Source organism: Diceros bicornis, chromosome X (assembly GCF_020826845.1).
Source record: "Diceros bicornis minor isolate mBicDic1 chromosome X, mDicBic1.mat.cur, whole genome shotgun sequence".
NCBI lineage: Eukaryota > Metazoa > Chordata > Mammalia > Perissodactyla > Rhinocerotidae > Diceros > Diceros bicornis.
The window spans coordinates 88730615-88738693 of NC_080781.1; the positions used below are offsets into that span (position 1 = coordinate 88730615).

The 8079-nt window shown below is 34.2% G+C and overlaps 1 non-coding gene across 1 annotated transcript; it reads right to left on the minus strand.

Moving 5' to 3' along the window:
- Positions 1 to 3349: 3349 nt before the first annotated feature.
- Positions 3350 to 3456, minus strand: LOC131401510 (U6 spliceosomal RNA). Its single transcript, XR_009217709.1, has one exon. It is a non-coding gene; the product is annotated as a U6 spliceosomal RNA (small nuclear RNA).
- Positions 3457 to 8079: the final 4623 nt, after the last annotated feature.

The window sequence follows — 8079 nt, forward strand, 5'->3', positions numbered from 1 at the left end:
CATCCACTGTAGATATTTTGTGTATTTCTGTTACTAGTTCACACCATGGTCTATCAGTGCTCTCTTTACTGCAGGAAACAGAGTCATTGTCATCTTCAAATATAATCAGATTTGAGATCCAATTCCAGAAACTCCAGAACCAATTCTGAAAACTGATTCTTAATATTCTGTTCCTCTAGAACTGCTTTCATTTTTATAAAGATTTGGCTCATGTGAGTATGTAGGCACAGAAGTCCTATGATCTGCCACCTGCAAGATAGAGACCCAGGAGAGCCTGTGGTGTAGTTCTAGTATGAGCCCAAAGGCCTGGGAACCAAGAGAAATGATGACGTAAGTTCCAGTCAAACTCTGAAGGCCTGAGAACCAAGAGAGTTGATGGTGTAAATTCTTCCAAATTCAGAAGATTGATGTCCCAGCTCAAAAACAGTCGGACAGAGAGAGAGTAAATTTTCTTTTATCCCATCTTTTGTTTTATTCAGCCCTCCACAAATTAGATGAGGTCCACCCACATTGGGGAGGGCAATCTGATTTACTTATTATCTCATCCAGAAACACCCTCATCAATATACCCAGAATAATGTTTAACGAAATATCTGGGTGCCCCATGTCCTAGTCAAAGTGACACAGAAAATTAACTATCATAATTACTTCAAATATTTTTTCTGTTTCTTTCTTCCTTCTCCTTGTATTTCCATTACATGTATGCTATATCTTTTGTAGTTGTCCCATAGTTCTTGGATATTTTGTTCCACTTTTTCAAGTCTGTTTTCTCTTTCCTTTTCAGTTTTGGAAGTTTCTGTTGACATAGTCTCAAGCTCAGAGATTCTTTTCTCAGCTGTGTTCAGTCTACTAATGAGCCCATCAGAAGCATTCTTCATTTCTCTTACAGTTGTTTTGATCTGTAGCATTTCTTTTTGATTCTTAAAATTTCCACCTCTCTGCTTACATTATCCATCTATTCTTGCATGTTGTGTACTTTTTCTATTAGAACCCTTAGCATATTAATCAGTCTTTTTATATTTCTGGTCTGATAATTCTAACATCCCTGCCATATCTGGACCTGGTTCTGTTGTTTGCCCTGTGCCTTCAAACTGTGTTTTATTACCTTTTTGTATGCCTTACAGTTTTTTTGTTGAAAGCCAGACATGATGTAATAAGTAAAAGGAATTGTGGTAAATAAGCATTTATTGATGAAGTGGTATGGTATGGGGGGTGGGTAATCATTCTGTAGTCCAATGGTTTGTTCTCAGTCTTTTAGTAAGCCTGTGTCCCAGAGCTGTGAGTTTCACAAATATTTATCAGTTCCCACCTCCTATCAACTGGGACTGGATAGCTAGAGGGGCCTAGAGTTAGGTATTTCCCTTTATCCAGGTTGGTTGATTAGGCTCTGATAAAACCCAACTGGGTTAGGCTCTGGTAAAATAAATTCTCTTGAGAGCAGGCCTTTTCAGAAGTATGGAATGGGCTGGTGCATTTAAAAATGGTTACTTTTCTCTTTCTCCTGCCAGAAGCATGAAGGGTTTCTCTTTGATCTTCACTGAGAGAATTTGGTAGAGTCTTAGAGGTAAAACTCACAAAAGTTAGGATGCATGACCTTAAGACTGGGCCCACCTGGACTTTTTAACTCTCAGACTTATTCACATTGAGCCTTCAACAATTTGCCAGTTATAGATTAGGTTTTCCTATCCCGGTAATGGTTCCCATTAAAGTTTCTGCTCATGAGTTTCTGCACAGGTAAGTTGTGATTCTCTGTATCTGCCTGTTTGTCTCTCCTGTATTTGGAGCAGAAGTTTGCCCTATGACCTCAAATTTTTGATGGTTCTAAGAAGAGTTGTTGATTTTCAGTTTGTTCATGTTTTCACTTGTAGTTAGTTTAGGGTGATGACCTTCAAGATCCTGACATGCTGCACTGGAAACCAGAACACTTAAGTCTTCTTTTCTTATAGACCATATTTTCTTACTTTCTTTATGATTATTTTGCACTGTGCTGCCCTGATGTTTAAAATTATTTTCAAGGAGACACTTAACTGTAGGCAGGCCACCTATCACTTCTATAGTCAAATATACCACTGATTTCTTTATAGTCATTCTAAATAGCTCATTAACTACAGTTAATAAATATGCACTATTAAATATCCTATTTTAACTGTAGTCTTATAGTATATTTATGTACTAAAGATTATTTAATAAATGGGAAAAAAATTGTTATTATAAAATGTAAGCTTAATTTCATCCAATTTAAACTCATTTGGGTGTGGGGGGCTTGTTTAATGTTATATCCAAGGAACTGGAACTGTATGTGACGTATAATAGCACCCAAGAAGTATTTTTTAATTAATAAATAAGGATGGAAGACAATATGTGTTGTCTACTATTTCTAGAAACTTAGGTAAGAAAAGAAGAAAAGAGATAGTACAATAGAGGGGTACCAGATCAAAAATATTATTTGATTATTTTTAGCATTAAAAAATCTATAGGAAAAGGTATACTAGAGAAGGAGGTACTGACAATATAGGAAGGAGAAGTTATTTTGTAGAGTAAAGATCCAAAGAAGACAGAAAGGTATTTTATAAAAGTCTTAAAAAAGTTTAAGGACATTTCCCCTTCCTCTTAATGTAGATACTTTTATAAATGCCGGAAGATAAGTGTGATATAAATAACATCTAATCATCTCAAGTGTTTTGATTAAGTAAGAGGTAAGACCATTTACTGACTTTGATAGGATTTGAGATTGAGTTCAATAGTAGTGGTGCAATTCTAAAATAGTGGTTGTAAATAATATCCCCACAGAAATTTTTATTTAATAATCCTTCCAGAGCCAACCCTGATGGCCTAGTTGTTCAGTGCTCACCACTTCAGTGGCCCAGGTTTTCTTCCCTGTCATGGAACCACACCACTTGTCTGTCAGTTGTCATGCTGTGGTGGTGGCTCACATAGAAGAACTAGAACAGCTTACAACTAGGATATACAACTATGTACTGGGGCTTTGGGGAGGAAAAATAAAAGAGGAAGATTGGTAACATATTTTAGGTCAGGGTGAATCTTTTTCTGAAAAAAAAAAAAATAATCCTTCCATGGCCCCATGCTTTGGAAAAAAAACATATGACAGGTATTCTACCTGGATAAATAATGAATAATCAAAATAAAACAAACAAGTAAATAAACAAATAGAAACTGTCCCTGCTCACCATGGAACTTGTTTTAAGAGTTTACTTCTTCTTCTTTTTTTTTTTTTGGAAGTTTCACATTCAGGATATATTTAGGCATTGTTGTGCTCTAGCTGACACTTAAGAAACGCTAAGACTTTAAACACATGACGCATAAAAAGTGACTGAAAATATCATGTCCAGAAAATATGGAACGCTTCACGAATTTGCATGTCATCCTTGCGCAGGGGCCATGCTAATCTTCTCTGTGTTGTTCCAATTTTAGTATATGTGCTGCCAAAGCGAGCACAAGAGTTTACTTCTTAAATGTTGATTTTATTTCATGTTCTGTTTATCCATTTTTAAATCTGTACCACATTGTTCAAATTATTAGCTTTCTAGCACATTTGAACATCTGGATGGGATAGAAACACTTCACATTTCTTTTCCTGTTCAAAATATTTTATCTAGGACTGACTACCCATTCTCTCAGATAAAAATTACAGTGAGATTGCCATTAAGTCAATGAAGGAATATGTATATAATTATCATCTTGCAAATATTGAATTATCCATTACAAAACATGATGCATTCCTTCATCCATTTCAGTCTTACTATATTTCCTCCAGTAAAGCCTTTGAGTTGTCTTCAAATAGGCCCTGAACATTGTCTATGTTTATTCCTATGTATTCTATTTTTTTTATTTCTATTAAAGCTGAAATATTTTTCATGATCTCTTTTGTATATTTTTTGCAACTATTCAGACCTCTCATAATTTCTCTTAGATTTTTAGATCATGAAAATATTCTAGTTTTAGTAGAAATAAAAACATAGAAAACTTAAGAATAAACATAACAAAAAATGTTCAGGGTGTATTTGAAGGCTTTAGTTATATAATTATATATATATATATATATATATATATATATATATACTATATACTAGCTACAAATCACTTTTTTTTTCCTTGCCAGTACTTACACTTCTAATTTCAGTTTCTTGTCTCATACCATTGACTAAAATTTCCAGAACTTTATTAAATAATATGGTTGATAGTGGCCATCCCAATTTTGTTCTTGACTTTAATAAAAATGCCTTCTGTCTCTAGGTTTCCAATAATAAAATATTTTGGCTGTTAGTTCATAGAGCTACAGTTTTAAAATATTCTATGTGGTAGGTACTGTTCCAAACATTTTTATGTGAATTATTTCATTATATAAATTCTTTCATAGTATCCTCTGATGTAATTATTATTATTTTCTCTATTTTTACTATCAAATAAATTGAGGTAATGAACGTTAACATGCTCATGATTGTATAACTTTTAAATTGTGGGGCCATAATTCAAAAATAGACCAGTCTGCTTCCAGAGTATACATTTTAAGTATCTTTCTATTTCTTAATTACTCAATTGTTTTGAAGAATGTATGCTGATATTCACCTAATGCCATTTTTGACAAAATAATTATATTGATTTGTTTGAATAATTAATGTGATTAATGGTATTACTTTTCTCAAATAGAACCATTCATGTATTCCTAAGATAAAAGTTTAAGATATCTGACACCAAAGAGGGATGATTTTGATAGGTTACAGGTAGGGAGTGGCTAAGGGATATAGATGTGAGTGAATAAATAATGAGAAACTCAAGAATACTGAAAGGCTAATGTACTGGTTAGTAATTTACATAGTATAGGTACTGAGATCAACCAAGACGATGGTGATGAATGAGTGGAAGCGAGATCATAAACCAGATACCAAAACTTCAATGAACTGTGGTGAATCACGAGAAGGTTGGAAGATGACAGCAATTAACAAGGGAGGAAGGTGGTATTTTAGGATGTCATGAGTCTTATATTAGTTTCCTAAGTCTGCTGTAACAAATTACCCCAAATGGGTGGCTTAAAATGACAGAAATTTATTCTCTCACAGTTCTGGAGGCCAGAATTCCATAATCAAGGTTTTGGCAAGGCCATCCTCCACCCAAAGGCTCTAGCGAAGAAACCTTTCTTGTCTCTTCCAGCTTCTGGTGGCTCCAGACATTCCCTGGCTTGTGACTACATAACTCCAACCTCTGCCACAGTCTTTACATAGCCTTCTCCTTTATGTTTGTGTCTTATCCTTTTCTGTCCCTTATAAGGACAGTTCTCACTGGACTTAGGGCCCACTAGATAATCCATAATGATCTTAACTTGAAATCATTAATTATATCTGCAAAGTTCCCTTTCCCAAACAAGGTCACATTCACCGGTTCTGGGGGCTAGGATGTGGACATATGTTTTTGGTATCCATCATTTAACCCACTACAGGCTTCAAAGGGAGATTTGGGCAAACTAGAGTATGCTATAAATACAAATAGTGATATTAAAGCTAAGATAAAGTAGCAACTAATCGTCAGTCCTTCATTCACATCCATATCCATCCTTTCTTGGTATAGTGGGAAGACATTTTCTTCCTCCTGTCTAAAGCTAATCATTAGAGGAAGTTATAATGAAAGGCTAACTATATATTTGAAATTTAACTATAATTTTCATGTCTGTCAACAGACATTCTAAATTTCTATACAATTAGCATTGATGATGCTCACCAATCTACCATCTCTCTGGAGGTGATAGATCCAAATCTTAGAAGAGGAAATAAGGCACGTTATATTTATGTATTGTAGGAAATGTTTATAACTATTGAGAAACATTAATTCCTATGAAACTTTGAAAATCAGAAATGCCTTTCTTTTCTGATATGTGTGTGTATATGTGTATTTGTGCATGTGTTAATGTCATTATATTGAATCTTAATCCAAAATTTACACATGCTAGAAATACACATTTTTTCCTACAATTCAAATTTTTATTTCATTATTTTATTTCATTTTATGTTGAGAGCAGTTTGGGATTTCCCCACTCCACCAGAGACAGGCTAAGTTCCAGGGTGTTGATGCAATTCCAAGACATTATAATGTGCTCATTGGATCTTGAATAATCTTTCATATCAGGATTCCAGAAAAAATTCCATAATCCGTTAGCCCTCTGTCTTGATTCACATAGCCCATCATATTAATGTTCTTCTTTCCTGTCTACCAGGTTTCTTCAGAAACCTGGTAGACAGGAAGCTTTCTCCTTTACTCCAGTACCGTGGTAAAGGCATAATAATTCTTCTTTTCCTTACTTCATTGAAGCATAGGAGTTTCTGATACATAGGGTCCAACTATCCCTGTGTCTCCACAAAATGATCTGGGGTCTTACTACCTTTCTGGAAGTGTGGGAAAGTCCTTTACTTTTGTGTTCTAGTTATATCTTTCTTTTGAGGCAATGATTGAAGAGGGTCCTAAGGATGTGAGTGGTGGGAGAAAGGTAAATTAAAAGAATATGATGAGAAGTATATTACTGCTCACCAAATATTCCATGTGCTCCTCAATATTTGTCAAATACCTAATAGTGCCATGTAAATAGTTCTGGCCAATGGTTTGTTAGTGTAAATAATTTGTATCACTTCCTTAACCAAGCAGTTATTTGTCAGTACACAGAATTCTTGTCTCTTCTTCCACTGCTGTGTGGTAATAATAGAATCATATATTGAGACATTGGTGCCAAAATGAAAGCTGTCTCGGTAACTACGTCATATATGGAGGGTAATTGCTCTGGAGAATCACTTAATATGTGTTGGACTTTACATGAGTGAAAGAAAAATCTTTGTATTTTTAAGTTACTGAAGTTTTGTCATTTGCTTATTATTACAGCATTACCTATAGCTTGAGTAATAAAAGACTAAACAATACTTCAATTAATATATAAACATATTATTTTAACATATTATCTACCTATATACCTACTTACCTAGCTACCTAACTGCTTATCCATCTCTAAGTACATGTGCATGTACACACACATTTAACATTTGTTTCTGAGCCAGAAACCCAATGATGGATTATTAGTCTTTTCAAGTTTCCCCAGGACAAGTTTTCCAATGACAATAAGTAAATAGTAGAAAAGTTATATGGAAAATAAAACTGAATAGTAGATGCAATTGTATTCTACACATGTGGCAGAAAAAGGAATCAAGTTAGACAAAAAACAAGCAATAGAAAATTAAACATTTGCTGTAGAGATTAGTCCCTTCTTCAAGCCAAGGTATAAATGAAGTAGATAAACTTAAATATAAACAGAAATGGGTAAAGACAACACTGAACATAATGAAACACATTCTGGTAAGATTACATTTTTTTTTAATGAATAAGCCCATAGAGGGAGACTTTGTGGTATTGATATGAAAAATTAGCAAGACTCAGGCAAAGGTTTTTATAAGAGAAATAGAAGAAATAATAAAAAATAAATGATAATGTTAAGAAGTTGTTTATGCTTAAGGAAAAGAAGAGAAAATGGAGCAGGAAACACAAATAGAAAATCAGTGTGAAATGAGACAGTGTAGTTAGTAACAGCAGCAGAAAAGAAAGAAAGAATTTTTAAAAGGCAATGCTTTCCAGGATTCAGCATAACCTAGGAAAATATTCTACTGCTGAGTTGTACAGTTTAGGAATTAAACAACAACAAACTTGATTTTTTTTTTTTTCTGGCCAGTGAATACTTGGATTAAGTCACTTTGGGAGCCAGCATGCTCTTGTTCACTCTGCCTTTTCACATGAGTTCTTTTCCTTTGAAATGTCCTCTGACCCATCCCAATCCCATTTTGTATACCAGACTAATTACTCTTCAGCTTTGAAGATTCAGTTCAAATTTCTTACTTTCTTCCCCTCTGTCTCTTTCCTTGCTCTCCCCTAGCACTCTGCAGATACCTCTACCATCAATGCTGTAAATGATCTATTTTCATACCTAAATCCTTCACTAAACTATGAAATTGTGTAGAGAATGGAGAGTGTATAATGATTTTATAGGACCAAAAACTAAGTAGCTCTTTGCTGGCACATAACTCTAAAAAA